This window comes from Bubalus kerabau, chromosome 4 (genome assembly GCF_029407905.1).
Source record: "Bubalus kerabau isolate K-KA32 ecotype Philippines breed swamp buffalo chromosome 4, PCC_UOA_SB_1v2, whole genome shotgun sequence".
Classification (NCBI taxonomy): Eukaryota; Metazoa; Chordata; class Mammalia; order Artiodactyla; family Bovidae; genus Bubalus; species Bubalus kerabau.
In genome coordinates this window covers 84,306,845-84,327,416 of record NC_073627.1, presented here as the reverse complement: position 1 = coordinate 84,327,416, position 20,572 = coordinate 84,306,845, and the positions used below count along the sequence as shown (strand labels likewise).

The window sequence follows — 20,572 nt, the reverse complement described above, 5'->3', positions numbered from 1 at the left end:
AGACTTGGATTATCATGATATTGAATGATTTGCCTTGGAAATGAACAGAGATCATTCTGTCGGTTTTGAGATGCATCCAAGTACTGCATTTCAGACTCTTTTGTTGACTATGATGGCTATTCCATTTCTTCTAAGGGATTCCTGCCCACAGTAGTAGATATAATGGTCATCTGATTTAAATTCAACCATTCCAGTCCATCTTAGTTTGCGGATTCCTAGAATGTTAATGTTCACTCTTGCCATCTCCTGTTTGACCACTTCCAATTTGCCTTTGTTCATGGACCTAACATTCCAGGTCCTATGCAATATTCCTATGCAATATTGCTCTTTACAGCATCGAATCTTGCTTATATCACCAGTCCCATCCACAACTGTGTGTTGTTTTTGCTTTGTCTCCATCCCTTAATTCTTTCTGGTGTTATTTCTCCACTGATCTTCAGTAGCATATTGGGCACCTATTGACCTTGGGAGTTCATCTTTCAATGTCCTATCTTTTGCCTTTTCATACTGTTCATAGGGTTCTCAAGGCAAGAATACTGAAGTGGCTTGCCATTCCCTTCTCCAGTGGACCACATTCTGTCAGACCTCTCCACTATGAGCTGTCTATCTTGGGTGGCCCCACATGGCATGGCTCAGTTTCATTGAGTTAGAGAAGGCTGTCGTCCATGTGATCAGATTGTCTAGTTGTCTGTGATTGTGGTTTCAGTCTATCTGCCCTCTGATGCCCTCTCTCAGCACCTACCATCTTACTTGTGTTTCTCTTACCTTGGACATGGGGTATCTCTTCACGGCCACTACTTACCTTGGTCGTGGGGTAGCTCCTCTCGGCCAGCCACCCCTGCCTTCAGGCTCAGGGTAGCTCCTCTTGTCCATGCTCGTGTGCCGTCACAAATAAAATCAGTTCAGTTCAGTTTAGTCACTCAGTCGTGTCCGACTCTTTGTGACCCCATGAATCGCAACACGCCAGGCCTCCCTGTCCATCACCAACTCCCGGAGTTCACTCAGACTCACGTCCATCGAGTCAGCGATGCCATCCAGCCATCTCATTCTCTGTCGTCCTCTTTTTCTCCTGCCCCCAATCCCTCCCAGCATCAGAGTCTTTTCCAATGAGTCAACTCTTTGCATGAGGTGGCCAAAGTACTGGAGTTTCAGCTTCAGCATCATTCCTTCCAAAGAAATCCCAGGACTGATCTCCTTCAGAATAGACCGGTTGGATCCCCTTGCAGTCCAAGGGACTCTAAAGAGTCTTCTCCAATACCACAGTTCAAAAGCATCAATTCTTTGGTGCTCAGCCTTCTTCACAGTCCAACTCTCATATCCATACATGACCACTGGAAAAACCATAGCCTTGACTAGACGGATCTTTGTTGGCAAAGTAATGTCTCTGCTTTTGAATATGCTATCGAGGTTGGTCATAATTTTCCTTTCAAGGAGTAAGCGTCTTTTAATTTCATGGCTGTAATCACCATCTGCAGTGATTTTGGAGCCCAGAAAAATAAAGTCTGACACTGTTTCCACTGTTTCCCCATCTATTTGCCATGAAGTGATGGGACTGGATGCCATGATCTTCGTTTTCTGAATGTTGAGCTTTAAGCCAACTTTTTCACTCTCCACTGTCACCTTCATCAAGAGGCTTTTTAGTTCCTCTTCACTTTCTGCCATAACGATGGTGTCATCTGCATATCTGAGGTTATTGATATTTCTCCCGGCAATCTTGATTCCAGCTTGTGCTTCTTCCAGCCCAGCGTTTCTCCTGGTGTACTCTGCATATAAGTTAAAGAAGCAGGGTGACAATATACAGCCTTGACGTACTCCTTTTCCTATTTGGAACCAGTCTGTTGCTCCATGTCCAGTTCTAACTGTTGTTTCCTCACCTGAATATAGGTTTCTCAAGAGGAAGGTCAGGTGGTCTTATATTCCCATCTCTTTCAGAATTTTCCACACTTTATTGTGATCCACACAATCAAAGGCTTTGGCATAGTCAATAAAATAAAATGCTGCTGCTGCTAAGTCGCTTCAGTTGTGTCCAACTCTGTGCAACCCCATAGATGGCAGCCCACCAGGCTCCCCCATCCCTGGGATTCTCCAGGCAAGAACACCGGAGTGGATTGCCATTTCCTTCTCCAGTGCTTGGAAGTGAAAAGTGAAAGTGAAGTCACTCAGTCATGTCCGACTCTCAGAGACCCCATGGAATGCAGCCTACCAGGATCCTCCATCCATGGGATTTTCCAGGCAAGAGTACTGGAGTGGGGTTCCATTGCTTTCTCTGATAAAATAAAATATGAGAGCTAAAATTTAAAAGCAAATGAATGGGTTTAATAGCAAAGTTACATGGAGTTAAAAGGAAAATTAAGTAACTGGAAGATAGATTAGTAGAAAATATTTAAATGGAAGCATCAAACTTCAAAAGGGGGGAAATATAGAGAAAGGAGTGTGTTCTGTAGAGCATAGTAAGAAGTTTAGCTAATGTATAATTTGTTATCAAGTTAAGAGAAAGAACGGAGAAGGCAATGGCACCCCACTCCAGTACTCTTGCCTGGAAAATCCATGGACAGAGGAGCCTGGTGGGCTGCGGTCCATGGGATCGCTAAGAGTCGGACATGACTGAGCGACTTCACTTTCACTTTTCTCTTTCATGCATTGGAGAAGGAAATGGCAACCCACTCCAGTACACTTGCCTGGAGAATCCCAGGTACAGCAGAGCCTGGTGGGCTGCCATCTATGGAGTCGCACAGAGTCGGACACGACTGAAGTGACTTAGCATTAGCATTAGCATAAGAGAAAGAAATGGAGCAGATAAAGTACTTAAAAGGATAATAACTGGCATTTTATAAAATTGATTGAAAATATGTAACACAGATTAAAAATGCTATAGTGCTTCTGCTTCTGATTATGTTTAAAGAAACTAGATATATTCCCACATGTTAAATGGCTTCTGAAAATAAAAAATATACAACACACATTTGCCAGTCATTGGACCATGAGCAACAGAAGACAGCTATTCTTGAGGGAGAAAATGAATAAAATGAGGCTTCTGTTGGCCAAGCTTGTAGCCTAGCTAGACTTCCAGGGTGCAATGCGGGAGGGTGCCTGGACAGAGATTAACAATGTTCTTGAGTTGAGCAGTAGAGATCATCCATTGTTTATTTATTTGGCTGTGTCAGGTCTCGGTTGCTGCTTGTAGGATCTTCATTCCATCATGTGGGATCTTTCGTTGGGGTGCCAGGGACTCTTTAGGTGGGGTGCATGGGCTCCAAAACACAAGACCTTCACTAGCTGCAGTGCACAGGCTTAGTTGCTCTGAGGCATGTGGGATCTTAGTTCCCTGACCAGGAGCGGAACTCTCATTCCTTCCATTTCAAAAATTCTTAACCAATAAACCACCAGGGAAGTCCAAAGAGTTCCTAATTTGAAGCAGACAAGAAAGGTCGAACATGTGAGGCAAAGTGCTGGAGAAATACTGTGCATCATCTTAAGAAATTAAAATTATAGTTATGTATCTTTCCCTCAGAAAAGCAAAACACATGCACACACATACAAACAAAGCAAGAGTACTATTACAGGACCAGATGGCTATGCTGGCAAATTAAATCAAAAATCTACAAAGGAAATAATACCAAATCTATGTACATTTTTTTCAGAAAACAGAAAATAAAGAAATACTTCTCAATTCATTCTTGTCAACATGCCTTACCCTCTAGTACAACCAGTCAAGGAACACTAGCAGAAGAGAAAACCACAGATTCATGAATAAAGCTATACAGATTTTCATCAAAATGGACCAAATGGAATCTAAATATATGAAAAAGTATACTTGATTGTGACTAGGTGAGATTTATCCAAAAATTCAAGAGTATCTTAAAATGTTAAAATTTATTTTTTAAGATGAGCCTCAGTTGCTGACAAAAATAATTTTTTATATTGGGTATGAGTGTTAGTTGCTCAGTTGTGTCTGACTCTTTGTGACCCCATGGACTGTAGCCTGCCAGGATCCTCTGTCCATGGAATTATCCAGGCAAGAATACTGGAGTAGGTTGCCATTCCCTTTTCCAGGGAATCCTCCCAACCCAAGGATTGAACTTGCATCTCCTGTATTACAGGCAGATTCTTGACTGTCTGAGGCAGTATCATTAGGTATATTAGATATGAAGTTTTCATCTTATTCATTGCCCCTTTTACTGTCTTTGTTCTTGGTTGTTCAGTTGCCTAGTCGTATCTGACTCTTTGTGCTCCCATGGACTGTAGCATGCCAAGCCTTCCTGTCCCTCACCTACTCCCTAAGTATTCCCAAGTCCATGTCCATTGCATTGGTGATGCCATCCACCATCTCATCTTCTGACACCCTCTGGTCCTTCTATCCTCAATTTTTCCCAGCATCAGTGACTTTTACAATGAGTCAGCTCTTTGCATCAGATGACCAAAATACTGGAGCTTCAGTTTCAGCATCAGTACTTCCAATGAGTATTCAGGGTTCATTTCCTTTAAGATTGACTGGTTTGATCTCCTTGCTGTCCAAGGGACTCTCAGGAGTCTTCTCCATCACCACAGTTTGAATCACAAACCGTGTGGATCACAACAAACTGTGGAAAATTCTTAAAGAGATTGGAATACCAGACCACGTGACCTGCTGCCTGAGAAATTTGTATGCATGTCAAGAAGCAACAGTTAGAACTGGACATGGAACAACAGACTGGTTCCAAATGAGGAAAGGGGTACGTCAAGGCTGTATATTGTCACCCTGCTTAAATTATATGCAGAGTAATCATGAGAAAAGCTGGACTGGATGAAGCACAAGCTGGAATCAAGATTGATGGGAGAAATATCAATAACCTCAGATATGCAGATGACACCACCCTTATGGCAGAAAGTGAAGACAAACTAAAAAGCCTCTTGATGAAAGTGAAAGAGGAGAGTGGAAAAGTTGGCTTAAAGCTCAACATTCAGAAAACTAAGATCATGGCATCTGGTCCCATCACTTCATGGGAAATAGATGGGGAAACTATGGAAACAGAGTCAGACTTTTTTTTTGGGGGGGGGCTCCAAAATCACAGCAGATGGTGACTGCAGCCATGATATTAACAGACACTTGCTCCTTGGAAGAAAAGCTATGATCAACCTAGACAGCATATTAAAATGAAAGACATTATTTTGCCAACAAAGGTCCATCTAGTCAAAGCTATGGTTTTTCCAGTAGTCTTGTATGGATGTGAGAGTTGGACTGTGAAGAAAGCTGAGCACCGAAGAATTGATGCTTTTGAACTGTGGTGTTGGAAAAGACTCTTCAGAATCTCTTGGACTACAAGGAGATCCAATGAGTCTCTCCTATAGGAAATGAGTCCTGAATATTCATTGGAAAGACTGATGCTGACACTGAAACTCCAATAGTTTGGCCACCTGATGTGAAGAACTTACTGATTGGAAAAGACCCTGATACTGGGAAAGATTGAGGGCAGGAGGAGAAGGGGACGACAGAGGATGAGATGGTTGTATGGCAACACCAACTCTATGGACATGAGCATTCAACTTGAATCAGACTCACAGATTCATACCATGTAAGGGTAAAAACACATGTTATTTGTTCCTAACGCATCAGTTTCTCCCAATAAACAAGATATAATTTCAAAATATCAGAAAAGAACTAATGAAATCTATTTTCAATTATATCAACAAATCAAATGGAAACTTTTTTCAATTCTGTTTGCATTTAAACTTTTTTGGGGTATATATATATATATATATATATATATATATATATATATACCTCAAAATATATTGCTGTGCTTCTATTTTTGAACACAGCAGGTAAGCATATTTATGCAGAATTAGCATGAATGAACTAGTGTGCAGCATCTGTTCAGTGCAGTGTGGCTTTCCTCCAGGGTTAAAATGTCAACAGAGCATAGCAACTTTTTTAGAAAAGGGAAAAGTTAGCTTTCATTGTTTCTAGGCAGACATAAATATCAAAGGTAGTATCATGACAGACAGATTAATGGACTTAGGAAAGAGTGGAGAAAATGGAGCACTTTTATCATTTGATCAGTCTTGCATATTCTTTCCTAATTTTCTGGTTGTGCCAAAACATGCTTTTTTTTTTCTTTAAGATTAAAGAATCAATCAAGTGATTCATTGTAAGCACTGTATATTAAAGACTGTGATGTTATCATCTGACAGTCTACAGTAGAAGATGCTGAAGTGCTTATGGTCTAAGTACATGCTTCTATGTTTAAGAAACAATATGCATGCTTTGTTAGTTTTCATATGCATTTATAATATTTCATATAAATTCATACCTAAGTAATGATATGAAAATAAATATGTATATTCATGTCTAAATACATGTACATTATATACAAACATATATATATGGATACGGATACATATGGCATTCATGATGGCTCTAATGGTAAAGAACCTGCCTGCAATGAAGGAGACTCAGGTTTGATACCTGGCTCAGGATATCCCTTGGAAGAGGGCAAGTAAACTCACTGCAGTATTATTGCCTGGAGAATTCCATGGACAGAGGAGCTGTCCATGGTAGGCTACATGGGGTCCCGAAGAGTGAGACTTAGTAAGTGACTAACACTTTGAATTTTTTCCACTTTCATGGGTACATATATAAATAAATGTATAAATGTTAAAATATATATTCATTCAGTTCAGTTCAGTGTCTCAGTTGTGTCTGACTCTTTGCAACACCATGGAGTCCAGTATGCCAGGATCCCCTGTCCATCACCAACTCCCACAGCTTACTCAAACTCATGTCCATCGAGTCAGTGATGCCATCCAACCTTCTCACCCTCTGTCATCCCCTTCTCCCACCTTCAGTCTTTCCCAGCATCAGGGTCTTTTCCAATCAGTAAGTTCTTCATATTAGGTGGCCAAAGTATTGGAGTTTCAGCTTCAGCATCAGTCCTTCCAATGAATATTCAGGACTGATTTCCTTTAGGATGGACTGATTGGATCTCCTTGAAGTCTAAAGGACTCTCAAGAGTCTTCTCCAACACCACAGTTCAAAGCATCAATTCTTTGGCACTCAGCTTTCTTTATAGTCCAACTCTCACATCCATCCATGACGACTGGAAAAACCAGTTTTGACCAGACATTAATTATGACTGTATAAATATATAAATACAAATGCATAGGCATACAAAATTCTTATCAAACTAGAGTTTTTCACAATACAAAAATCTCTCATTTTATCATTAGGAATTTGCATTGCCATTCATAATAAATGACTATTGCTCTTTGATTTGATTTGTGAGCATCAAAAGTCTTGGATATGACCCATCCTTAAATTAATTTAGCTTTTATCAAAGTCAAAATGAGCTTTATTTGACTCTATTTTTTAACCTGTCTTCTTAAATGTACCTCCATTTTCACTTCAAGTATGAAGGCTTTTCTTTTCTGAAATAAAAATTTGTCTTCTGAAAGAATATACTTTAATAAATCACAAGGAATAGAATATGTATGCTTCTAGAAACTTAAAAACAATATGATTAGTCATTGCAACTTGGATTTAATAGCCAGGAAAATTATAATCATTTTAAATTTTTGAGAGGACCAACATGAGGGAAAGTAATTTTTACTATTGCCAAAAGAGAATTTTTGTTTGCAACAATATAAATTATTTTCTACAGAATTTATTTTGCTCTTAGTTTCTTACCAAAGCACCTTGTTTTCTTCACCTGTTTGTCTCTACTGGTAATTACACCTTATTTAAATTTTGTGAACATTTGTTCAGTGTAGGATAAGAAATACATCAATTCTTTTATATTTGAACATGATTGAAAGCCTGAAAATTACACATTTTAAGCTATGTCTTGGGTTGTAAGCGTCTTATGAAATCTTAAAGTGACTAAAATCATGCTTCTTAAATTTATCATGGAGAGAAAAATAATTTTATCATAAGTTATTAGTAGATAAATCAGAAGTTTGTGGGTTAAACACAGACAACAGTGTTTTTAAAGTTAGGATTAATTGGGAGGTAACTGCAGTTCAGGTTACTTAAACTTTAGCATATTTTATAATGTTTTGAGATAGTAGCCAAACATGAAGTGCTTTTTTTGTGATTTATCTAACTGGAGATAATGAAAAATCAACTTTAGTGTGAGTCATCAGCACTAATATCATTTTATTATCATTATCCCCATTTCTGTCACATAATAATGTTATATTAGGGACTAGTATATATCAACATAGCTTTGTATTCATGGATTTTTCAGAAAGTGAAGAAGAAAATAATCTTCATAGGAATAAAAGTGTTTGTGGAGATGACATAATGAAAAAAGTGTTACTATTAAAATAATTTAGGTAAGAAGTGAATTATTTCTTCCTTCATGTATTTTTTCTTTCTTTCTTTCTTTCTTTTTTTAAATCCTTCTTCCTTCATTATTTCTTAAAATTTTCATCCTGATGCTTTGGCATAATGTCGAAAATATGGCCTCTATTACTTAATAATTTCTCCTTATCCTTACAAGTCAATCTATGTTTTCTCCTCCTTCTGTTTTCAATAGAAAGTAAGATTGTGTTAAAAGTTACTGGTCATAGGATAAATATCATTATTCAGCAAATTTAGAGGAAAAAGTTATACTTTTTGCTATATAGAATTAGCTATATTACCTTTGAATTTCTCCATCAAAAACAATATGCCAGTATATTTCCTTCCCCACTCAGAAATAGCATCTGTTCAAAACTTATGTAAAACAGGAAGCTGCACATGAGAGTTGGGTCTTAAAAGAGTTTTGAGAATCACATAAAGGCAAGAGCTTAGCAGAACAGAGAAAGGACTTAAAGAAGAGCAGAGGCAGATGAATCTTCTGCCAGAATAAGAAAAACACATAAAATGCAACTTCTGAGTTTGATTCTGAAACTCAAATGTGTCTTCCCTGGCATAGAACCAGAGAGGAATGAAGCAAGCAGCACTTTCTGTTTGGCACAAGTCTCAAAATGTGCCTCCAAAAAACCAGATTTTTGGCACAGTGAGACCCCAAACATCCAAACGAATGGCTGACTTTTTCTTTTTCCATGAACTGAGTGATGCCATCCCAGCCTCTATGTATATGAAGCAGCCTATTCATGTGCATCATGTTTCAATCCCCAGGATTATCACTCCTCTATCTTTTGTGATTATACAGACCAATAGTTTCCAATATTTGTTGATATGGTGTGTGTGTGTCCAGTGTCTCGGCCTGAGAAATCACATGATGAAATACATAACATCTTATGTTGTCAAATTGGGAAATCATGTCAGAGAATGATGGAAGACCTACCAACAGAACATACTTTGAAGGAGTTTCTGTTAGACAGCTCTGAAACCATTTGAACATAAAATCTGATTATAAACCTTTATAACTTTCTGGATAAAATGGAAATCTATAAGGGAGGAATAAAAGTAAAACTTTTCTTACAATGGAACGTCCTTTAGCATAGGAAGATTGACAGATTTAGAAAATCACCACTTGAAAATCATAAAGGTATCATTTATTCAGACAAAACTAATCAATGCATGTTAAAATTATTTGATAAGATATTTATTACAGAAAGGAAAATTTTATAGTTGCAACACCAAGGCAAAAACCAACTCAAGTGACCAAAGTTAAGACCGTAAGCAATGGAATACATTTATACTGTGACGTCCAGACATGAAATACTAAGAATAATCAATATGACTCATGAACAAGAGGGAATATTAGAGAAATCTAAATTGAGATACATTTCACAAAATAATCACTGTGAGGTCTTAAAAACATTGCAAGGTCATGAAAGGCAAAGGAAGAGGGACAATTTGCTCCAAATTAAAAAGGATTAAAAATTCATGACATCTAAACATCATACATAATCTTGGCCAGATACTTTTTTTTTTTTGCTTTGAAATACATTATTAAATTTTGATAAATTTAAATAATAAATATACTTTCCTCAGCTCTTGACCTCCTTACCTCTAGTCTTGATGTAGACATGAGTTACTCAAGTGAAGCAGAAAATATATCATCCACCTATTCAAACAATCAGTGAAAAGTTATTAAGGTAAAATTCAAACTTCTTACTACAATTATGGTGACTTATTATTCCAAGCTGGGACACTTTTGAGAGTGAATACACATTTTTAATATTCACCCCTAAATAATAGGCATGCTGGTGCTGCTGCTAAGTCGCTTCAGTTGTGTCCGACTCTGTGCAACCCCATAGATGGCAGTCCACCAGGCTCCTCCATCCATGGGGTTTTCCAGGCAAGAAAATCAGGAGTGGGATGCCATTGCCTTCTCAAAATATCAGGCATAAAATTGGGTTTATGATCACCTTAGTTACAAAATCTCATGTAGCCCCCATTAATTCTCTGGTCTTCTCCTATTGTGTCTCCCTAACTATACTGTTGCAGTTACTTTGGCCTTTATCCTCCTATAAGCAAGCTAATAAGTCCTCCACCACAGAGTCTTTGCCAACATTGCTTAGCCCTGCCTGGAAGGCTCTTGAAACAGATTTCCTCACAGTGAACTCTTTTATTTCCTTGAAGTCTGTACAGCAAAGTCACTTTCTCAGTAATGCCTTCTCTGGCTGTCTTACATAAAACTTCAATATCCCATCTCTAAAATTTCATATCTCTCTTTCTGCCTTATTTTAGGCATTTACTTATAATTTATCAATATAAAAGAGAATATGTACTTTAATGATTTATCTTGATTGCTATCTGAATTCCATATGAGAATATAAGTTTAAAAAGGGCAAGTATTTTTGTTTGTAGGATACAAACAAAATATATCCATATCTATTACAATAATGCCTAGCACTTGATAGGCAATCAGTAAATATTCCTTGAAAGAACTTGACAGTGTTTTATCATTGCAATGAAAAATACTAAATTTACTGAATGTTTAAGAAAAATAGTCATGAATTATATGAAGAGTCAACCTAGATCTTTACTACAATACATATGTTTATTCATGGCAATAAAAAGAAATTAAGCATTTGTTATATTAAAATAATAATGTATATTTATATCAGAGTCATGATAAAAAATATAAATAGTGAATTCTGAGCAACATACAGTTATTATTCATCCTCAGATTGTGCTGAATGGATTTTATTTTATTGTTTTGCTTGCATCTCACTGATTAATTGTTAGGTAGATTATTATTTTTTCATGTTTTTTGAAACATTTTTTTACTATTCAGAATTGTGTCTCTTAAGTCCTTTTTATTTGGTTTTTAGTAATGTATTTATTTTCTATAAAATCATAAGCTTATTCATTGTTCAGCTCAGTTCAGTCACTCAGTCGTGCCCGACTCTTTGCAACCCCATGAATCGCAGCACGCCAGGCCTCCGTGTCCATCACCATCTCCTGGAGTTCACTCAAACTCACGCCCATCGAGTCGGTGATGCCATCCAGCCATCTCATCCTCTGTCGTCCCCTTCTCCTCCTGCCCCCAATCCCTCCCAGCATCAGAGTCTTTTCCAGTGAGTCAACTCTTCGCATGAGGTGGCCAAAGTTCTGGAGTTTCAGCTTTAGCATCATTCCTTCCAAGGAACACCCAGGGCTGATCTCCTTTAGAATGGACAGGTTGGATCTCCTTGCAGTCCAAGGGACTCTCAGGAGTCTTCTCCAACACCACAGTTCAAAAGCATCAATTCTTCGGCACACAGCTTTCTTCACAGTCCAACTCTCACATCCATACATGACCACTGGAAAAACCATAGCCTTGACTAGACGGACCTTTGTTGGCAAAGTAATGTCTCTGCTTTTCAATATGCTATCTAGGTTGGTCATAACTTTTCTCCCAAGGAGTAAGCGTTTTTTAATTTCATGGCCACAGTCACCATCTGTGGTTTCTATTAAATACAACATTTTATATTATTCTACCATAAAGAATATGCAACAGTATCTTATAAAGTTTAGGGACTAGAAATATATTTAAAGGATTCAAATGTAAGCTTACATTCCTAAATGTGGATTTGAAGTCAGAAACCTGGGTTTAAATTCCAAAACTGTACTGTATTCCTGTATGATTATTAGACCATTACATAAAATCTTCAAGCTTCAGGAACTCTTTCCATGGTTATTATAAAATAGAATGGAATAATGAATTCTAAGCACTTAGTGTTACATTGTTTTGTATTACTATATAGTAAGTTATCTCCTTTTAAGGTACTCTCCTATTATTAGGTTTTATTTTTATTGGTTATCGTCTTTGTTGAATAATTTCCATATGCATACATATTTGCAATGATGGAGTTATTTAATTTTATATCATGTGTTTTGCTTAATAGCATATCATCAATAAGGTTAATGCAACAACATAATATGCATAATTTTAATTTTAATGAAATGCATATTATTCCATCTAGTGATGGTATCATAACTTATTCAAATATTAGACTAGTAGTAGGCAGTTAATTAAAGTGCTTTTCAAGTTACAAATCAGATAGGGTGTATGAGAGGCATAATCATAAACTCATGAGCGGTGTACAAATATGATCATAAAGGCTTTTAGGAAAGCAAGTTTGGAATGATACCGAAACTTAAAACATATTCATTCTCATTGACTCAGCAATTCCATTTCTGGGACTCTGTCCTAAAGAATTTATCGGAAATGAAGACAAAGATTTATGCACAAAGATTTTTACCATGTCATTATTTATGGCAGCAAACAATTGGAAGCAGTCCAAATGTCCTGCAATGGATTATTACCCATTTCACAGTGCAGCCATAAGGATAAAGAATAAGCAGCTCTTTTAAAATATACTTGGAAGACTTTTAAAATAGGGAAAATGCTCAACATATAATGTTAAAAGAACAGATTTTATATGTATAAACTTTTAACATGTACATAAGCAGGAAAATGTTTGCAGTCTTATCTCTGAGTAGAGAAATCATAGGTGATTTTAAAAATTTGATCAATTTACCACATCTTTTACAATGAGCATGCATTACTTTAAAGCTCATTTTTTAAAGAAAGTAAAGCTACTGTTAAATTACTAATAGTGACATCTATGTTGAGGTGAGGAATTCTGAAGGATTTGGCATGCTGTGTGTTATAGTTCAACACTGATGGCCTGACACCCTTGTTGGCAAGCATGATAATGTATCCCAAAGGCAATGTCAAGCCTTAGCCAACCATTTTCAGCTTTTCTCTGCTCTGTGGAAAGTTTCCACATTGCAGTGCTGTAAAAGGAGAATAAAGTTAAAGTCTTATGAAGTTACAGACTAATGAACAGTAGCAGCAGGCTCATCTACAATCCAATTACTTGGAAAGTAAATGTACCATATCTAGTTAGTGATATTGTTTAATATTTAATCCTGTGAAACGAAAGCATGGACATTAAAGTTCTATAGCAAACCCTAGAAGCATGAAAATAAAGTATAAAGGTAGCAGGTCTTAATATTTCTACAGAAGAGCAAAACTCTGTATAAAAAAATTACCCTGCACATGTGCTGTTACAACAGGAGAAATGAAAACTGATTCAGTTCTCATTTTTTCCTTCTGTCCAAAATAATTAAAACTATACTAGGTCTGTCACAATCTTTGCAACTGTCTTCTCAGATTTTGTAATGACTGACAGTCCATTTAAAAATGAGCATTATTTAAGGTCACGTAGTTTTGAATCTGAACTTTTAAAAATAAGTTTCCAATAAAAATATAGTAGGAAGATGATTTGGGCTCAGTATTATAGGAAACATTATTTCCTATTTCTCCTGACTCCTCATAGCTAGAGAAACTGAGACCTCCGAACTGCAAGCTCACTCTCATCAAGACTTAAACCGGTTCTCATCTAGGAAGCAGAATGTAGTAAGCCTTATCCTTACCAATGGTAGAATTTGGAACCATCCATTTTATTCTTATTATAATACATGGTTATAGAGGGTGAATCTACCAATGAATAGCAAGTACACTCAATTGCAGAGTAGTTTACAGAAATGCCACATTTGCTTATTTTCTATGATTAGATCCAAGCTGCCACATACAGATTATTCTAATATGTATACATAAAACAACTAAAGAACTGTTAAAATAGTGGTTTGAAGTACTCTTAACTTTAAATATCAATGTAAATAAATTGTATTTTATTTTGTTATTTATTTACTTTTGTTTCACTGTAAACATCCAAAATACACTAATTTTAGGCAAACTGAATGTTTCCTAAATATGAAGAAAATTGGATTTAGACGTAATGCCTGTAGGAAAATATCTTTGTGACTCCTATTTCTACCCTGAGTTTATCTGTGCTAAGATATTATAGTAAGGGATAGCAAAAAGCTAAGAGAGTTTGAGTATTGCTTAACCATTTGTTAACTGTAAAAGGCTAGTGTTAGTCACTCAGTCATGTCTGACTCTTTGCGACCCCCTGGACTATAGCCCACCAGGCTCCTCTGTCCATGGGATGCTCCAGGCAAAATACTGGAGTGGGTTGCCATTCCCCTTCTCCAGATCTTCCTGAAGCAGGGATCGAGCCTGGGTCTTCTGCATTGCAGGCAGATTCTTTACCATCTTGAATATCGCTTAACAGTTCAGTCGCTCAGTCATGTCTGACTCTTTGAGACTCCATGGACTGCATCATTCCAGGCTTCCCTGTGGATCACCAACTCCCAGAGCCTGCTCAAACTCATGTCCATTGAGTCAGTGATGCCATCCAACAGAGCATCTCATCCTCTGTTGTCCCCTTTTCCTCTTTCCTTCAAACTTTCCCAGCATCAGGCTCTTTTCCAATGAGTCAGTTCAGGCTAGATAGTTTACTAAATCTTTGAGTCTGTTTCTTAATCAGTAAAGTACATATGCTTTCTTCTGCCACATAGGATTTCTAGAAAGATTAAACTAGGTACCATATAATGAACTAGTAACACATAAAATTATTATGCCCAAATACTGTGATATACTAAATTTGAGGAAGGTGTTAAGCCAGGGTCATAAATATCTCTGACTCCTTCACCTCCATCATTAATTTAGTCATTACAGGAAGATTTAGTGTCAGAAAGTTTGCACTGCATCCTAAATTTGTGTTTTCTTCACAGAAATTCCATATGAAGATGGCGTCAGTAATAAGTGTACCTCTTAAAATATTATAGGTAAATTATAAATGTTAACAGTAAAGTAAAATTGAAAAGGCCACATTGTGCAACTTTCACTGTTCTCAGAACTAAAGTTACTTGAGTCTTCAATAGAAGCAGAGTTGAAATCTGGGATCTGTGATGGAATGTACATACATGCAAGTTGCCTAGACCATGGAATCCATGATTTGCTAGAACTTCATCTATTTCTGCAAAAAGCATAAGTTCCTTTCCACAATTTGTCTGTTTTGTCATTAGAATCTCAGTCTACCTTTGTGACTGATACAGAATCAGCACCACCCATTGCTACTTCACCCACACACCTTAAGAACTAAAAACACCTTTTCTTCGCAACCCTTCCTCTGGGCCCACATCTCTGCTCTTAGGGAATGAGGGGAAATCCTTGACATACTCCTGGGCATTTCTGCTCCCTTTGCAGTTCCTTTCCCCAGTTTCCCACTTCTCAATAACCTGCTTGTTGATTCAGGAAACTCCAGCAGCATTTCGTCTAGTAAACTGTCCCTGATATACTGGTCTAAATTAAAGTATTCTTTGTGCCTTCTGTTACATCCCTTGAAAATTCCTACTCTTGAACTTCACATGTTATTAAATGAAAATAAATTAAGATTTAGTGTCTAGTCAAGAATAGGGGCTCAATGATTGTGCACTGAATGAATAAGTAAACAAGAGTCAAGGCTAATATAGAAGCTGATATAAGAGCTGAGTGTACTCCTTTTCTCATAGCTGATACCTTATCAATAACATATAGCTTTCTCGGGATGTCCTCTGAAACTTAGTTAATACAAAAGGCCACTAAACTATAGAGTTTTGCTACACAAAATGAACACACAATCTTTCTAATATTCAGGTTTTACGTTATTTGAAATTTCTAGTCGGCCTTGAAAAAAAAGCTGGGTAAAAGAATTAGAATGGCAGTCAGCACCTCCCCAACTCCCCACAAAATCTTAAGGAGCAACACAGTTACAAAATTCATTTTATAAAATTCAGTGACTGAAAAGTTCTAAGAACAGGCAAAAAAATCCTCTTTTATTCTTAGTTCAAAGAACATTCTTATACGGATGGGAAGTATATGAATATTTTGATGTTAAGAATAAAGATATATTGTACTTTGTACATATAAGATACATGTATATCTCAAACTTGAAATTTAAGATATTTACCATGTCACTGCAGATATTTAGCTATTGAATAAGGTAGCTGGACAAGTTTCAGTTTTTATTACTTAATCACAGAAATAATCTAAAGAAAAATGTTTTAACATTTCATTAATTCATGTAATTTATGATGTATTGAAACAACTATGTCTTCAACTGTATAAAATTGTCCATTTCATGAACCAAGGTCAGAGGGTTCAAACAGAGACTCAACCTGAGGATCAGTTCTCTCCTATAATACTGCAATAAATACCTTTTGTTGACGGTATATCTGACATTTGCTATCCCATTTTATGAATTGCTTAACTTCATTGAACCTCAGTTATTCATCAATACGATGAGAACAGTTCAGTTCAGTTCAGTTGCTCAGTCATGTCTGACTCTTTGCGACACCATGGACTGCAGCACACCAGTCTTCCCTGTCCCTCACCAACTCCAGGAGCCTGCTCAAACTCACGTCCATCAAGTCGATGATGCCATCCAACCATCTCATCCTCTGTTGTCCCCTTCTCCTCCTGCCTTCAATCGTTCCCAGCATTGGGGTCTTTTCCAATGAGTCAGTTCTTTGCATCGAGTGGCCAATGTATTGGAGCTTCAGCCTCAGCATCAGTCCTTCCAGTGAATATTCAGGATTGATTTCCTTTAAGATTGACTGGTTTGATCTCCTTGCAGTCCAAGGGACTCCTGAGTCCTTTCCAACACCACAGTTCAAAAGCATCAAAAAAAGATGAGAACAATAAAAATATATCTCAGCATTGGTGTGAAGATTGAAATGAGAAAATATATCTGACACATGAGAGACATCAAATAATCTTCCTTCAGGTTATAATGTATATATGTTGGAATTGGTTAGGGGAAGAAAGTGAGCCTTCAGCAAATTTGTCTGATTCATCACTGTGCTCTCTACAAAATTCAGGACAATTATGAATGAACATCCATGCCTGCATGCTATGCTAAGTCACTTCAGTCGTGTCCGACTCTGTGTGACCCCATAGACGGCAGCCCACCAGGCTCCCCCGTCCCTGGGATTCTCCAGGCAAGAACACTGGAGTGGGTCATGCCTGCATAGAATTGTGTAATTCTGCTCTGTAATGTTCATAATGTCCCATCAGCTTTATTTAGGAACCTGCACTATTTTAGTTCAAAATTAAATTTAAGCAAATATTACAAAGTTGACAATTGAATCATGTATCTAGATTGGGTCAGCAATCTATAGCCCACAAGATAAATCCAGCCTGCTCCCTATTTTGTAAATAAAGTTTTACTGTAACACAGCAGGCTCATTGTCTATGGCTGCTTTTATATTTCAGTAGCAGAGTTGAATTGTTGAAAAGAAATCACCTGGGTAAATATCTTATATTTAACCCTTTAAAGAAAATGTTTGCTGAGCCCTCATTTACACAATTGAGGAAACCAAAGCTATAGTACAGTTAAGAATGGCTTTATTTGATTGAAAGGGAAAATTTTGAATAGTTATGATTTGGAATATATATGCAGGAAACCCAAGAATAATTCAGTTTCTTTTCTGATTTCTCAATGAAGTACAGTTGATTTACAGTGTTGTTGATGTACAACACAGTGATTCAGTTATACACATATATACACTTTTAAATATTCTTTTCCATTATAGTTTAATCACAGAAAATTGAATATAGTTCTCTGGGCTGTACTTGGGACCTTATTGTTTACCCCTTCTGTATATAAAAGCTAATATCTGTTAACCCCAACCTCTCCCTCCATCCTTCTCCCAGTCTCTTCTCCTGGAAACCAACAGTCTGTTTTCTATGTCTGTGATTCTGTTTCTGTTTCAGTGATAGATTCACTTGTGTTATCTTTGAGATTCTACACATAAGTGATATCAGATGGTATTTGCCTTTTCCTTCCTGATTTACTTCACTTATTATTATAATCCCTAATTTCATCCATGTTGTTGCCAATGGCATTATTTTTTATGGCTGAGTAGTACTCTGCTGTAAAACTATACCGTGTCTTTTTTTATCCAAACATCTGTTGATGGACATTTAGGTTGTTTCTGCGTCTTGGTCATTGTGAATAGTGCCGCTATAAGCATAAGGATGCATGCATCTTTTTGAATTAGAGTTTTGTCTCAATATGTGCCCAGGAGTGAGATCCCTGCATTGTATAGTAATTCTATTTTTATTTTCCTAGGAACCTGCATGATGTTTTCCACAGTGGCTGCATCAACTTATATTCCTACCAACAATGTCAATACCCTTTCTAGCCTTTATTATTTGTGGACTTTTTAATGATGGCCTTTCTGACTGCTGCGAGTTGGTACCTCATTGTGGTTTTGATTTGCATTTTTCTTATAATTATTGATGTGGAGCATATTGTCATGCATCTTTCTGTATTTCTTCTTTGGAGAAATGTCTATTTCTTCTGCCCATTTTCTGGATAGGGCTTTTTGTGTTGTTGTTGACTTGTATGAGCTGTTGGTATAATTTGAAAATTAAGCCATAGTCTGTGACATCATTTGCAACCATTCTATAGGTTGTCTTTTTGTTTTGGTCATGGTTTCTTTTGCTTGTAAGTTTGATTGGGTCACTTTTTTTTTTTAATTTATTTGCTTTTATTTACATTGCCTTGGGAGACTGACCTTAGAAAACACTGGTAAAAATTTACGTCAGAGAATGTTTTGCCTATGTTCTGTACTAGGAGTTTTATGCTGTCATGTCTTATGTTTAAGTCTTTAAGGCATCTTGAGTTTATTTTCATATATGGTGAGAGGGTGTAGTCTAACTTCATTGATTTACATGTGGCTGTCTAGCTTTCCTAACACTACCTGCTGAAGAGAACACTGTCTTGCCATTATATAACTTTGCCTCCTTTGTGGAAGATTAATTGACCATAGGTGTGTTGGTTTGTTTCTGGACCCTTTATTCTGCTCCATCAATTCACATGTATGTTTTTGCACCAGTACCATACTGTTTTGATTACTGTAGCTTTGTAGTACTGTCTGAAGTCTGGGAGGGTTATGCCTCCTGCTTTGTTCTTTTTCTTCAGTGTTGTTTTGGCAATTCTGTGTCTTTTATGGTTCCGTATGAATTGTAGGATTATTTATTCTAGTGCTGTGGAAAATGTCATAGGTAATTTGATAGGGATCGCATTAAATCTGTATATTGCTTTGGGTAGAATAGACATTTTAATAATATTAATGTTTCTAATCCAAAAGCATAGGATATATTTCCATTTATTTGAATCATCGTCAATATCCTTTGTTAATGTTTTATAGTTCTTAGTGTATAAGCCTTTCACCTCTTTGGTCAGTTTTATTCCTAAGTATCTTATTTTGGGTGTTGTAATTTTAAAAGGTATATATATTTTAACATTCCCTTTCTTCTGATATTTCATTGTTGGTATAAAGAAAGTGAAAGTGTTAGTCACTCAGTCATGTCTGACTCTTGGCAACCCCATTGACTGTAGCCCATCAGACTCCTCTGTCCATGGAATTTTCCAGGCAAGAAAACTGGAGTGGGTAGCCATTACCTTCTCCAGGAGATCTTCCTGACCCAGGGACCAAACCTAGGTCTCCTGAATTGCAGGCAGATTCTTCACCATTGAGCCACCAGTTAGTATAAAGAAATGCAACAAATTTCTGTATGTTAATCTTGTATCCTGCTACCTTGCTGATAATTCAGTTTCTTGAAGCAAATTTTGAGACTGACTATAGATTTCAGCAGCAGTAAAATGTGGCAGTTTCCTTGTGGATCACTCAGAGTACACATGATTGATTCAGTTTAAAGGATTTCATCTTTTGGGCAGTTAAAATTGTTCAATGTGATCAAACTTGGTTGAAAAGCAGTATCTTCTCCACATGTTATTATAATCATATGATAGTCAAAAATCAATAAACTGGACAATAATAGTAACTTATGGGCAAGAGTTCTAACACTGATGTTATAGGTTTACAGTCAAACTGGTAGTTTATCATAAGACAGTCTTATTTAAGGGAATATTATTTAGTTCCCTACTTGCAATATAGATAGATAAATAGATAAAGTAATACATCACTACTTTTCATGCCTTTATTCCTCTTTCATTAGCTATACAAGGACTGGAACTGAAAAACTGAGCAATTATGACTGTCTAGTTTTAATATCTTTCATATTTAAGGCTCTCAGCAAATGTTTTATGATGGCAATACATCAAATTTACTGTAGTTGTCTTATGTGGCTAACTCAGGGTAGATTGTCTAATCCTGTCTATGGAAAAATCTTAAAGAATATATACATCCTGAAATGCAATACAAAAGAGAACAAAAGAAAAAGAAAAATCCTATGTAATCCATCTGACAGAGGAATAACAAATATTAACATTTTTCTCTGAGCAAGGTTAA

The 20,572-nt window shown here is 36.7% G+C and overlaps 1 long non-coding RNA gene across 1 annotated transcript in view; it reads left to right on the top strand.

Moving 5' to 3' along the window:
* LOC129649903 (uncharacterized) overlaps positions 1–20,572 on the top strand; it is a 358,650-nt gene that overhangs the window by 231,147 nt on the left and 106,931 nt on the right. The gene's annotated exons all lie outside the window — the stretch shown is intronic.